A 13723-nucleotide genomic window follows, 5' to 3' on the forward strand; every position below is an offset into this window, starting at 1 on the left:
CTAGCAAGTCCACATTGAGTGGACTCTGAACCGGGCTTAAGGATGGCCGGAAGCAGTGCCGGCAGGGCATCAGAGGAGGACTTAGAGCGTGGAGATGCTGTCTCAGGCTAGCCGAGGGCTGTGCTTACAGGGTCCTGACCCCCACCCCGCACAGACAGTTCTAAGGGGTGCCCCGCTTGAAAACCAGTCCTGGCTTGGATTGGCCGGAGTACCCACACTGGGCACATCACAGCACTCGGTCATCAGCCCGGCTGCACTTGCCGCAGGCTGCCATCTGGGGAGAGGGGGCAATCGGGGGGCTGCAGGAGAGCTTCCACCCCCAGAAGCCCGCAGAGCCAGCCCAGTCCTCCCCATCGGGGGCTCGTACCCCATTCCTCCCTCACCTCCTTCCACTTACCCTTCCCTAGCCCCCCTTCTTATTGATGTACAAAATAAAGATAACGTTTCTTCCAACATTGACTCTGTCTTTATTGAACAAAACTGGGGGAGACTGGGAAAAGGAGGTGGGAGAGGGGAAGAGAAAGGCTGGGAGAGGGGAGGGCAACTAACATGATCAGGGGTTGGGAACAGGTCCCAGATGAAGAGAGGCTACAGAGACTGGGACTGTTCAGCTTACAAAAGAGGAGACGGAGGGGGAGCAGGATAGAGGTCTCTAAAAGCAGGGGTTGGGTGGAGAGGGTGCATTCAGAAAAGTTCTTCATGAGTTCCCATAATAGAAGGACTAGAGGACACCAAAGGAAAGGAATGGGTAGCAGGCTTCAAACTAGTAAGAGAAAGTTGTTGTTCACAAAGCAAATAGTTAACCTGCGGAACTCCTTGCTGCAGGAGGCTGTGAAGGCTACAACTAGAACAGAGTTTAAAGGGAAGTGAGATCAAGTCATGGAGGTTGGGTCCATGGAGTAGTCTTAGCCAGGGGGTAGGAGTGGTGTCCCTGCCCAAAGTTTGTGGAAGGCTGGAGAGGGATGGCACGAGACAAATGGCTTGGTCACTGTCTTCGGTCCATCCCCTCCAGGGTCCCTAGGGTTGGCCGCTGTCGGCAGACAGGCTACTGGGCTAGATGGACCTTTGGTCTGACCCAGGACGGCCATTGTAAGCTCAGGGCTCAGGGTCGGGGGTCTCAGTGGACCCCCTTGATTTTCATGCACACCTGCTCCTGGGTGGCCAGGCTGGCAGCTCTCCTGCCCTAGACGGCCACTTTCCTGTGCCTAGTGCGGAGATCGTGGACGAGGCCCACGATGTCTGCACTAGCCCAGGAAGGTGCCCGCCTCTTGCGGTCCAGGGCAAGCTCCCGGGAGCCGCCAGCCTGGTCCCGGGAAGAGAGGGTGGGCTGGGGGACATCGGGTGGGTGGCTCTGTGCCGTGCCAGGTGCAGGGTCTGCTGGCTGGGTGCTGGCAGGCTTGCACCTGGCACGGGCACCGTAGCCAGACCGTGCCCCTTTAAGGGGTCCGGGGCCGGGAGGGGGGCATAGAGTTTCCTTGGTGTTGGCCAGAGTGGCCACCAGGGAAACCTGGGGAGGGCTAGCCTCCCACTAGTTCGAATTAAGGGGCTACACACCCCTTAATTCGAACTAGCTAGTTCGAACTAGGCTTAATCCCCGTAAAATGAGGTTTTCCTAGTTCGAACTAAGCACTCCGCTAGTTCGATTCAAATTCGAACTAGCGGAGCGCTAGTGTAGCGGCTATGAATGTTAGTTCGAACTAACGTCCGTTAGTTCGAACTAACATTGTAGTGTAGACATACCCTTAGATATTTGCTTAGTTTTACAACAGGCTACATAAAAAGAACCAGCAGAGTCAGTACAAACTAAAATTTCATATAATGACGTGTTTATACCACTATATACTATACATTGAAATGTCAGTACAATATTTATATTCCAATTGATTTAAAATATTATGGTAACATTATAAAGTAAACAATTTTTCATTAACAATGTACTGTGACATTTTTGTATTTTTATGTCTGATTTTTTAAGAAAGTTGTTTTTAAGTGAGGTGAAACTTAAGGCTATGTGAGACAAACCAAGTCTCCTGAAAGACAAACAGAAGCCTGAAAAGGCTGAGAGTTCCTGCTATAAAGCATGTAAGTCCAGATGAAGTCTTTAGATAACTTAGCTGCCAGCCTCTAACAAATCTCTCCTGAACATATGCATACAGCATTTTTTTTCAGAAGCCAAATGTGTGAATTTGTACATGGCCAGAAAAGAGTATTTGCCTGACCCTAAAGCAATCTTCCTGCTAAATTTCAAGTCCCTGCTCTAAACCATAGAGGAGCTAACACACCTCATTGAGACAGTTGTAATAAATGACTAAATATTTGCTGAAACTTTCCAGAAAATATCAGTCTGAGATAGACATCTGACATGGAAAATGTTAGCCTGCACAGTAAAAGTTTGTCATAATTGTAAGTAGGGTCCTACTGAATTCACAGTTCTTTTGAACAATTTCACAATTGTAGGATTTTAAAAATTGGGAATGTCATGAGTTCAGCTATTTAAATTTGAAATTTCATGGTGGTGTAATTGTATGAGTCCTAACCCAAAAAAGGAGTTGTGGGAGGACTGCAAGGTTATTGTAGGGCGGGATGTGTTGCAGTACTTCTGCACTGCTGCTGACAGTGGCACTTCCCTTAGAGCTGAGCAGCTGGAGAGCGGGAGCTGCTCTGAAGGCAGAGCCACTGCCACCGCAGTGCTGAAGGAAGGATGACATAGTATGGTATTGCCATCCTTATTTCTGCATTGCTGCCAGCAGCCATGCTCTTTGGCCATCTAGCTCTGAAGGCAACAGCACAGAAGTAAGGGGCATAGTATGGTATTGTTGCTGGTTGTGCTGCCCTCCGAGCTGGGTGTTCTGTATATCTTTTGGGTCACTGCATTGATCTGACTCACAGGAAGTTCACCATGTAGTTCTAGATATTAAACATGCACTTATTTCCTAGATTGGGTCAGATGGGGGGAAAGGTGGGCTTTTAAAATTTTCCCACAGAAAGTGATGTAGGCCCCATCAGTTAAGAAATATATGATAAAACTAGACAAGAAAATCTAGGGAATTGTAAGGGACATATGCATCATCCCCAAATAAGAAGGAAAGAGATGACTCCGACCTTAATGGGGATTTCACACCTGTAACACTATTTTAAAACATCCCAATGTTTGTGTTTTGCATATTCCAAATGTCTTTTTTAAAGAGCTCTGCCCTTGTTCTTCCCTTTAGAAATAGCACTTTTATATCCAACACTGCCTACCTCACTGTCTGCCATTTTTGGCATTTAGAAACCCTCTATATTGCCTATCACTAAAGAGTTATTGCTAACTCCCTGATGTGGAATATCCTGACATTGCTCTGGATTTCACATACCAATTCATTTAAATGGGAGTGTTGAATCCTTGAGTTGACATTGGGTCAATTTGTATACGTGTTTTAGTTGTGCACCTGAGCCCAGAAGTAATAATAGGAGCATTTTATAATTAAATGATGTACAAGAGATGTTGATAAATATCAAGGAATAAATGAAAGCTATAGTTTTTGTGAGCTGCAGAAAAACGTGTGGACATCTCTACTGCTGGCTCTGCCATAAGCGATTCAAACGCATTCAAGAACAATTCCCAACCTAGCTAACATCCTTGATGCTTCTCGTTTAAAACCAATGAAGTAAATAAGAGTAGGGATGTTAGATGTCATTTATTTTAGTAATTGTGTAGCTGAATCAATTTTTAGTGGTTACACATTTACTAAAATGATCTCCGCGGGGTTGGGGCTGGCAACAGTGCACTCAGCTCCTGGCCCCACTCGCAGGGAGCTCTCTGCAATCCAGCACTGCTACTTCTGTACCAGAGGCAGCAGTGTGGGGTGGCAGGCAGAGCCAGTCTGCGAGGGGAGCATTTAAAAATTGGCTCCTCGTGCAGACTGGCTACCAGTTCCCACCTGCCGCCCCGCACTGCTGCCTGTAATACAGAGGCAGCAGCGCTAGGGGCTGGGCAGGGTGGCTCTGCAAAGCCAGTGCTCTGCTGCTTCTATGGAAGACAGCAAGTGGGGAGCAGACAGCTCTGCAGGCCTGGCTTCCCATGGGTATTGGCTCCTACTTCCCTTCCCCTGCACTGCTGCCTTAGATACAGAGGCAGCAGTGCTGGGGGGAGTAAGGCAGGTGGCTTCTGCCTGCCCCCCTCACTCTCCATGCTGCAGCAGAGGCAGCAGCATGGGGATGGGAGAGAGGCAACTCTATGGGATCTGGTGCTCATGGGGAGCTGGCTCCCAGTCCCCCTCCCGCCTGCCCTCTCTCCGCCGCTGCTGCCCCCGTGAGAGGCAGTGTTGGGAGGGGCAGGTGGCTCCACAGGAGCTGGCTCTCAACGGACACCAGCTCCCATCTTCCTCTCCTTTGCTGCCTCTGATACAGGGGCAGCAAGGGGTGTGTGTGTCCCATGTAATGGTTTGGATTAACTGATAAGCCCAGGGTTACTGGCTAAACATTTAAATGACTATTTGCTAACATCCCTAAATAAGAGTGGATCAACTAAGCAACTTCAGTATTTAAAGAAAACCTCTGTTTATCAGATGGATAAAGAGTTGATGGAGGAGGTAGCTGAGCCACTAGCTATCATTTCTGAAAAGTCATGGAAGTCAGGAGGGATACCAGAAGACAGGAAAAGGGCAAATATAGTGTCCCTCTATAGAAAGGGAACCAAGAACAATGAAAGAAACTACAGACCAGTCAGTTTAACTTCTGTCAAGGAAAAAAATGGAATAAATAATTAAGGAATTCATCTGCAAACACCTGGAAGATAAGGAGATAGGTAGCAGCCAGCATGGATTTGTAAAGAACAAATCATGTCAAATCAATCTGATAGCTTTCTTTGATAGGATATCAAGCCTTGTGGATAAGGGAGAAGTGGTGGACGTGGTAAATCTGGTAAACCTAGACTTTAGTAAGGCATTTGACTTGGTCTCACATGACCTTATCAATAAACTAGGAAAATGCAACCTAAATGGGGCTACTATTAGGTGGGTGCATAACTGGCTGGATAGTTATTAACGATTCACAATCATGCTGCAAGGGCATAACAAGTGATTTTCCACAGGGGGGTTGTTTTGGGACTAGTTCTGTTAAACATCTTCATCAATGATTTAGATGACACACAGAGTATGATTACGTTTGCAGATATCATCAAGCTGGGAGGGGTTGCAAGCGCTTTGGAGGATAGGGTCATAATTCAAAATGATCTGGATAAACTGGAGAATGATCTGGATAAACTGGTCTGAGACAAAATAGGATGAAGTTTAATAAGGACAAATGCAAAGTACTCCACTTAGGAAGGAATAATCCATTTCACACATACAGAATGGGAAGCAACTGTCTAGGAAGGAATACTGCAGAAAGGGATCTAGGGGTCATAGTGGATCACAAGCTACATATGAGACAACAGTGTGACACTGTTGCAAAAGAGGCAAACATGATTCTGGGATGCATTAACAGGAGCGGTGTGAGCAAGACATGAGAAGTCATTCTTCTGCTCTACTCTGAATCGATTAGATCTCAGTTGGAATAGTGTGCCCAGTTCTGGGCACCACATTTCAAGACAGAAGTGGAAAAATTGGAGAAGGTCCAGAGAAGAGCAACAAAAACGATTAACAGTCTAGAAAACATGGGCTATGAGGGAAGACTGAAAGAACTGGGCTTTTTTTAGCTTAGCAAAGAGAAGACAGAGGGGACATGATAGTTTTCAAGTATCTAAAGAGGATATTACAAGGAGGAGGGAGAAAAATTGTTCTCCTTGGCCTCTGATGATAGGACAAGTGGCAATGGGCTTTAATTGCAGCAAGGGAGGCTTAGGTTGGACATTGAGGCTATGTCTAGACTGCAGGCTTCTTTTGGAAGAGGTTTTTCTGGAAGAGATCTTCCAAAAAAAATTCTTCTGAAGGAGAGTGTCCACACTGCCAAAGCACATTGAAAAAGTGATCTGCTTTTTCGAAAGATAGTGTCCATTCAGTGTGGACACTCTCTTGCATTTAAGCTGTGATTACTATGGACGGAGTGGCCACCAGGGCATCAGTGCTTTTTCCTCTTTCTTCTTCTTTCAAAAGAACTCCCTCTTCCCCATCCACACATGCCTTTTTCCAAAAGAGCTCTTTCGGAAAAAGGCTTCTTCCTCGTAGAATGAGGATTACCAATGTCGGAAAAACCTTCTGTTCTTTCGACATTATTTCGAAAGAACGTGACTGCAGTGTGGAAGTAACTCAAGTTTCTTCACTCTTACACCCACACTGTGCCTCTGCTACTCATCCTATTTACAAGATATGCAGTTTGCAGACAAACAAGAACATCAAAAGCCTTATGAAACAATTCCATTTCAGAAAGATCAAATACGATTCAAAATATTTTTCTGGGTATTTTTAAAGAACTTAATGATTTTTGTGGTATTCAAAAGTGCTGAATTCATAGGCTAGCTGAAGTCCTATATTTTATACGTACAGCAGTTGATGCACAAGGGAGTTTCCAACATGGCTCCCTCACAGATAGCTTCAACCTTGACTTTTAGAGACCAACATCACATGTAAGAGAGGAGTTCAATATCCAGGTCCATTTGAGATTCGGGCTCCCTCCCTGCTGAAATTGCTGAAGACCAACCTAATCAGTGCTCACAGTGATGTTACCTTTGGTGAAATAAACAGATGTCCATTAAACACTGACATGATTCCACCAGCTCATTTCAAACATTGCTCCTGTTGATGTGGGTCACATTTAGCATGGTGATTCAGGTCAACAGCAACTTGAGGGCACTTGGATTTAACATTTCAAATTACAAGCTGGGTGCATAACAAGAACAAGGAAATGAAGCAATGGCAAGCCAGAAACAACAAGGCCACTGCAAAACAAGAAGCAATAGTATGAGCATGATAAAGTGGGGTGGCCCAGCGAACCCCTCCTCCTGGACTCAAGAAACTATGACTTGAATGCTGAAAGAATAGTCTCCCCTGCAGACTTCTTGTTTGATTAATACATTATTATTACTTGGACCTATATCAGAGAAAATGAATAGGTAAGGATTATACATGTCATTGAGGCCTGATTGCATGAGCTCATTTAGACATCTATGAACCGCCTCATTCTATTGCAGGCCGCAGTTTGCTTTACATCATATAAAACTCTTTATTTTTAATATTGCTTTTATTTCCAGTTTCTACAATCTGAACAAAGAGTGTCCGAGAGCTTGGCTCAGAGAGTATACAGCATGTTTTTAAACCTAGGGACACAAACATGAGTCTTCTTTGTTTACAACATTAACAAACAAACAAACAAAAATCCTAACGTTCTGCAGTCCAAGTCCTGTCAGTGGGGAAACTTTTTGACCACACACAACACTTGGAACATGTACATAATGGGTCCATAAAGGATTATTGGGTAAAACCATCTCTCTGGATAGGCTGCCTATGACAGGTGAACAGTCAAGATTCTTCTAGACGTTCTTGCTTTCAGCTTAAAGGTGAGAAAACTGGAGTTCTTTGACTTCATCTTTGCCCTGGGTCAGCTCAGTGCAGATGGCCTCAGTTCAGGATATTAAAACAGAGTCCAGTACTAAGGACTAGAATACACCATTCCGGGCAACAAAGACAGCTGCTGGCACTAGATGCCAGTGCCATTTCCGGGACCCATGATTTGGAAGCTGGCAGGAGGCACTGCTTCATCAGTGCAGGAATTTTATATTTATTTTAAAACATGCAAGATGCACTTTGGTGCATTTTAAAGCTGTCTGTTGGCCTCTCATTATTACAGATCATGCTACCAATAGAACAACTCTATACAGCCACATCATCTCCTCTAAGAAGCTGGGTGCAACGCTCTTTCATAGGAAGACACCTACCACCTGTCTCTTCCCCTTCCATATCAAACCAGGGGCTACCAGTGGGGCACTTCTATGGTGAGGCATCTTTCCTTATGTCAAATGATGGAAATGGAATCAATTCCGGATTAAAGGCAATACAGAATGCAAGGAAGTTATAAGTACAGGGTGACCCTTTCTAGTCCAGCACCCTCGGGACCAGACGGGTTCCTAACGAGACTTTTCTGGGCCACTGGAGGTCAATATTGTCTAGCAGCATTACCAATACTTCCAGTGCTTACTGGGTTGTTAGAGGACATTTAGAGGTAAATTAGAGCTAAACAGCATCACAGAACACAGAGTTAGGACTGGTGGCTATAAACAAACTTTATGGGACCGTAGGAAACTTGGCCACATCCATGAAAAGTGGACATCTGGCTAACTAAAATCATTCTGGACAATGGATATTTCCAAACCAGAGTGTCCTGGACTAGAGAGGTTCAACCTGTACTTTCATTAGCTGTTCTAAAAAGTCAATAGCAAGCCCACCAATTTCCTACTTACTTTGGTCTAGGGGAACATCCACAGCCTATGCAATTAATCTAGAGAGCTGAGATTCAGCTCTTAAAGTTGACTCAACATTGACAGATTCTGTAGAGAATCAGAAGGGATTCCTCTTCACTTCTGTGTAGCAGGAAGAGGGGAGCATCCTAACTATGAAGGAATCTAACTGGGAGATAGTGGGGTACCTCAAAATAGCACATCAATAACACATTGCCCCACTGTCTCCAGTCCTGTGAAGCTACATACAAAAGGACTAAGAGATGCAAGTTTATTTGCATAAACAAAATTCTTGCCTCTTGCATAATCTCACCAGTTGCTGATTCCATGCTTGCAGCCCTTTGGTAACATATTTTACTGTAGGGAACTGTAATGCTACCCACTGTTCATTGGATCTCTCTTCTCACACAACAGGGTGGAAAAATGGGAAGACAAAAGCAAACTTGTTTCATACATTGTTTTACCTCTAATCTGACTTTCACTGTTAAGCAGACCATAGAATTTCTTCCATTTACTCCATGTGGAACCCAGAAAGATAGATTTGACTACAACATACCTTCCAGAAAGACACACAGTCTAGCTACAAAGACATCAAGAGATAGAAAATCCACTACTTCCTGGGTCGGTTGTTCCATTGGTTATTCATCACCATTAAAAATTTGTGCCTAATTTAAAACTGGAATTTGTCTGACTTGGGCTTCCAGCCATTTGTTCTTGCTGTGCTATATTAGAGAAAGATTGTTAGTACCTGGTCTTTTCTACCCCTGAAAAAGCTTCCATACCATAATGAAGTCACCTCTAATCCTCAGTGTTAAGCTAAACAGATTGAGCTCTTTAAGTCTCTTACTGTAAGGCCTTTGTTTTGTTTTACACATAGATGTTCTATGATACAAAGGCAACGTACCTCCCATACCAAACAGTAAAAGTAGGGCAAAAAAGGGAGAGAAAATTAAAGATACTAGAACAGAGACACTGGGGCAGGTGGTGTTCATGTTGTGTATTTGACAGTCTCCTAGTAACATATTTTGCCTGTACCTCAATAATGAATGTCAGGCCCTTTTCAGTTCATAGAATTCCTTGATAGTTTTGAAGCACCAGCCTTTTCCTTTTAAATACTGCAGAACTTCAGAGTCAGGAACATCTCCAGTGTCAGGAATGAGGTTGTCTGTGAAATGTTCATAACTGAACAAAACATTGTTAGTTCTTTCAAAAGTTTACATTGACATAATACAGCTTTGAAATTTTACTATGCAGAAAAAATGCTGTTTTCCTTTTTTTAATAGTTTATGTTTAATATAGTACTGTACTGTATTTGTTTTCATGGGGGAAGGTTGGTCTCTGCTGCTGCTTGATTGTGTACTTTCACTTTCTAATGTTCCTAACTCTGGTGTTCATAACTCTGAGGTTATACCATACCTATTGTTTCTCAGAGGTGGGGGAGGGGAGAAGACACCCAGGGACAAAAGATGAACCTAGTGGTTCCCAACCAAATCTCTATCTGCACTTGTGGCAACCTTCTTTTTCATCAGATACCCACTCTATACATGGGTCAGTGCTGTCTATGATGTCATGGCCTTCTGTGGCTGGGAGCATAGGAGACAACTGTCTCAGTGTCCTCTTTGTCAAAGTGGTGGTACTGTGCATCTTGGCATGTACTACAATCATTGAATTGCACTAATGGATCATTCAGTAATACCAGCCACAATGGCACTTTCGTTTCTTTTCCCCATATCTGTCCTCATACCTTCTTTACCCTTTATTAAACTATAAACACTCCAAGGCAGCTGTTCTTTTAGTCGGCATTTAGAACACCACCTAGCAAAACTGGGCCTTGATCCATCCTGAGGTCTCTGAAAACTGCAGTAAAACAGCTACTGTATATTTGACAGTTTGTCTGCGAGCAAGTCTGTCTGTATTTGTTCAAGAACTCCTCCTAAATGCTAAGAGCTAGGCCCTCCAAATTTGGTATGCAGCTTCTTATAACTTAAAGCATGGTCAGGGTTTGGTTATGGGATGTGCATGGAATGAAATTGTTTTCCATAACACAGAAAAGGAGGGGACTACTAGCAGGGACAGCTATATGTGTAGTGACCCTAGGGAGTAGCAAGGGGGCAGAAATGGGAACTAGGACAGCTATACCACCATTAGCACAGCAGGGGGCAGAGGTGGAGATACACTTCCTGTACAGCCCCCCCACCCAATGCTGCAGTCAGCACCAGAAAACCCACCCCCCCACCAGTGCTTTTGTCAGTGAAATTTGTGTAGATCAGGGGTGTGTCCCCAACCAACAGAAGTTTTGGTGATAAAAGTACTCGAGGTTGAACCTCTCTAGTCTGGCACTCTCTGGTATGGCAACATGCGTGGCGCAGCATGATTTTAGTTAGCCAGATATCCATTTATGGGTGCGGCCTAGTTTCCTGCAGTCCTATAAAGCATGCTTACAGCCACCAGTCCTGGCTCTCAGTGTTCTGTGCTGTTATTTAGTTCTAATTTACCCTTAAATGTCTTCTAAGAGCCCAATATGCAGTGGAAGTGTTTGTAATGCTGCCAGACAATACTGACCTCCCTTGGTCCAGCAAATTCTCTGGTTCGGCTCTGATTAGGTTCTGAGGGTTCTGAGGACTAGAGGTTGAACCTGTAGTGTAGACAAAGACTAAGCATAACACTTGGTTCTAGGCTCCCAAATTCCTCGAGCCATTACTGTGGTTCTGCTCCCTTCAGAGTCACACAGATTATGCTCTTAAGTTCCTGCTTCACTAAGGCCTGGTCTACAACTGAAAGGTTTAACAGTATAACTGTATCAGGTAGTGATGTAGATTTTTACTGAATAACTGTATTGATATAATCCTCAGTGTAGCTGCAGTTGGTATATAGTGATTTATACCAGTAGTTATTTCCCTTCTTGTAGAGATGGTAAAAGCACTGTATGCCAATAAAACTGAAGCCACACTGGGAGTTGTACTGTTATAATCCCAACAGAGATGAAGTAGTGCTGCTAAGGCTATGTCTACATTGAATGCCCTACCTGCCAGCATACCCCCATAGTGTAGATTCAGCCTTCCATGATGGAAAGGGTTTTTCTGTTCTCCCCAAGCTAAGGCGATGGAAGCATTTTTGTCGTCAACCTAGTTGTATCTACACGAGGGAATAGATTAGCAAAGCTATGGTATGGGGTGTGAATTGTCCCATACCCATAAGTATCACAACTATATCAATTTAAATTAGACATGCCGACTAGGCCTTATTCTCATGCTGGGACTCAGCTCCCTGAGGTGGGTGTCAGCTTCTGCTGCCCTAGAAGCAGGATCATGGCACTGCTTAAAGTTTCCTTGTTTTATTATTTCATTGACACTTGCTTCTAAAAAAATCTGTATTGCCTTCTTCCCCTTGCTGCCACAAGTAGCATTCCTCAGAGGGAGGCAAGGAGCCTGGACATACAAAAAAATAACTGACTGAGGGGAAGGAAAGAGAACACCTGCCCTAAAGAAATAAATAAAACAAACTAGCTGAATCACAGCAACACTAAGAACCTTTATTTAAAACCTGAAGCAAGCTACTGATCTCTGAAAAGAATTTTACAAAAACAAATCACATAACACTCCAATTTCTGGAGTCATAGCACAGGGCATAACACTTCTCCAATTAAGCTTGTGGAATCCCCTACATATCAGCAACCCTGCCCTGAGCCTGGTTGACCTATAATTGGATTCTAGACTAGAAGCGGGGAAGGGAGAGCAGTCACAGGGACTCACATAGTTGAGTCCTCCAGCCCTCTTGAAAACATTCCATGGCAGGAGATGTAACCTACAAAGGTGGAAACTGCTATTACTTTAATCGTGCAATAAGTATGGCCAGACCTTTGGAGACAAAAGAAAATGAGTCAGTACCCTGACCTGAAAGACTTCAATCTAAGAGTTTGATCTATTGACACCAATAGGAAAATGTGAGAATAAATTATTTCCACCAGCCCTCTGAGAAAACAGTTGCAGCCTGGCCAATTGTGAGACTAGGCTGATGATTCTGTGATGGGGTGACCAAATTGATTGTCATATGAGACTCTAAGGACCAATCTTCAGAAGTTTGAGAGCTGAGACTCACCAGCAAAGGCCAGGGCTCAGCACTTCAGCCCCACTACTGGTGAAGCCCTGACATGTACACCCCGCAGGGCTGAAGCCCTGAGACCCTCTTTCCCCCATTGAGCAGAAGCTTGTATTGCACCACCCCGCTGCAAGGCAGAGGTACCTCACCTCCAGTCCAGTAGGTGGAGAATAGGGGAGGGTCTCCGTGAGCTGCACTTTAACAGTAAAAGAGACCCATGTGGTTTCCAAGCCACAGTTTGTCCACTCCTGTTATGTGCAATCAACTCGTGGTGAATGGTTCCAGTGCCAAAGAGGGACAGGAATTATGTAGGACACAAGAGATTATAACTGGAGTACCAAGATGAATTGAAGACAAGGAAAATTTAAGATGACTATTAGAAAAACTCTTAAAAAGAAGTATTAGGCCGATTAATAGATTTACAAACAAGGGAAGCTGTGATGGGTCTTTAAGAATATTTAAAACTAGATTGGACAAAGCATTAGAAAATGCTTTTGCAGGGAACAAGCCTGCATTAGTATTGAAAGACTGCTTGTTTTCATGCATGGCTTCTCAATGTGTGTGTTACAAACAGGTTTTGGGGATTGCAAATACTCTCCTAAGATTAGAAGGAAGATCAAAAAATGTTTTCTGTTGTAACATGAGGGTAAAGTATAGAAAAAAATTGAAAAACACTGTTTTAATTGAACATTTCCATCACTAATATTTATGATTTTGTATATTATCTCCATATATAAAGGTAAAATGATGTAAAATTAACATCATACAAACGGATTAAAAAATAGCTAATTTATAGATCTCAATTTTTAATTGTAAATGGAGACTCATAATCAAGTGGGTGTTTCTCCAACAGGGTCCCATTGTGATTGGTTCTTGGCTCTATGCTATATTTCACATTTTTATCGAAGCTCTAGAAGAAAAAGTAGTTACTGAAAGATTTCAGATTACACTCATTGAGGGAGTGATAAATAATTAAGATGACAAAGCAATCTGGATCATTTGATAAGCAGTGTACAAGCAAACAATGTGTGTTTTAATATGGCTTAAATGGAAACAGATCTAGGAACAAAAATGCAGGCCATACTTATATTATATGAGACTATATCTTGGGAATGAGTGACTGAAAAAAGATTTGGGAGTCACGGTGGATAATCAGCAGAACATGAGCTCCAATTATGATGCCCTAGCTAAAAAAAGCTAAATATGATCCTGGGGATGCATTAACCAGAAACAAGTAACAGAGAAAGTACC

General features: G+C 43.6%; 1 protein-coding gene across 1 annotated transcript in view; it reads right to left on the reverse strand.

Annotated features, from left to right (window-relative positions):
• GPATCH2L (G-patch domain containing 2 like) overlaps nt 1–13723 on the reverse strand; it is a 118820-nt gene that overhangs the window by 58526 nt on the left and 46571 nt on the right. The window lies entirely within an intron of this gene.

The sequence above is a fragment of the Pelodiscus sinensis genome, chromosome 5, assembly GCF_052426305.1.
Source record: "Pelodiscus sinensis isolate ZL-2025 chromosome 5, ASM5242630v1, whole genome shotgun sequence".
In the NCBI taxonomy this organism is placed as follows: Eukaryota; Metazoa; Chordata; order Testudines; family Trionychidae; genus Pelodiscus; species Pelodiscus sinensis.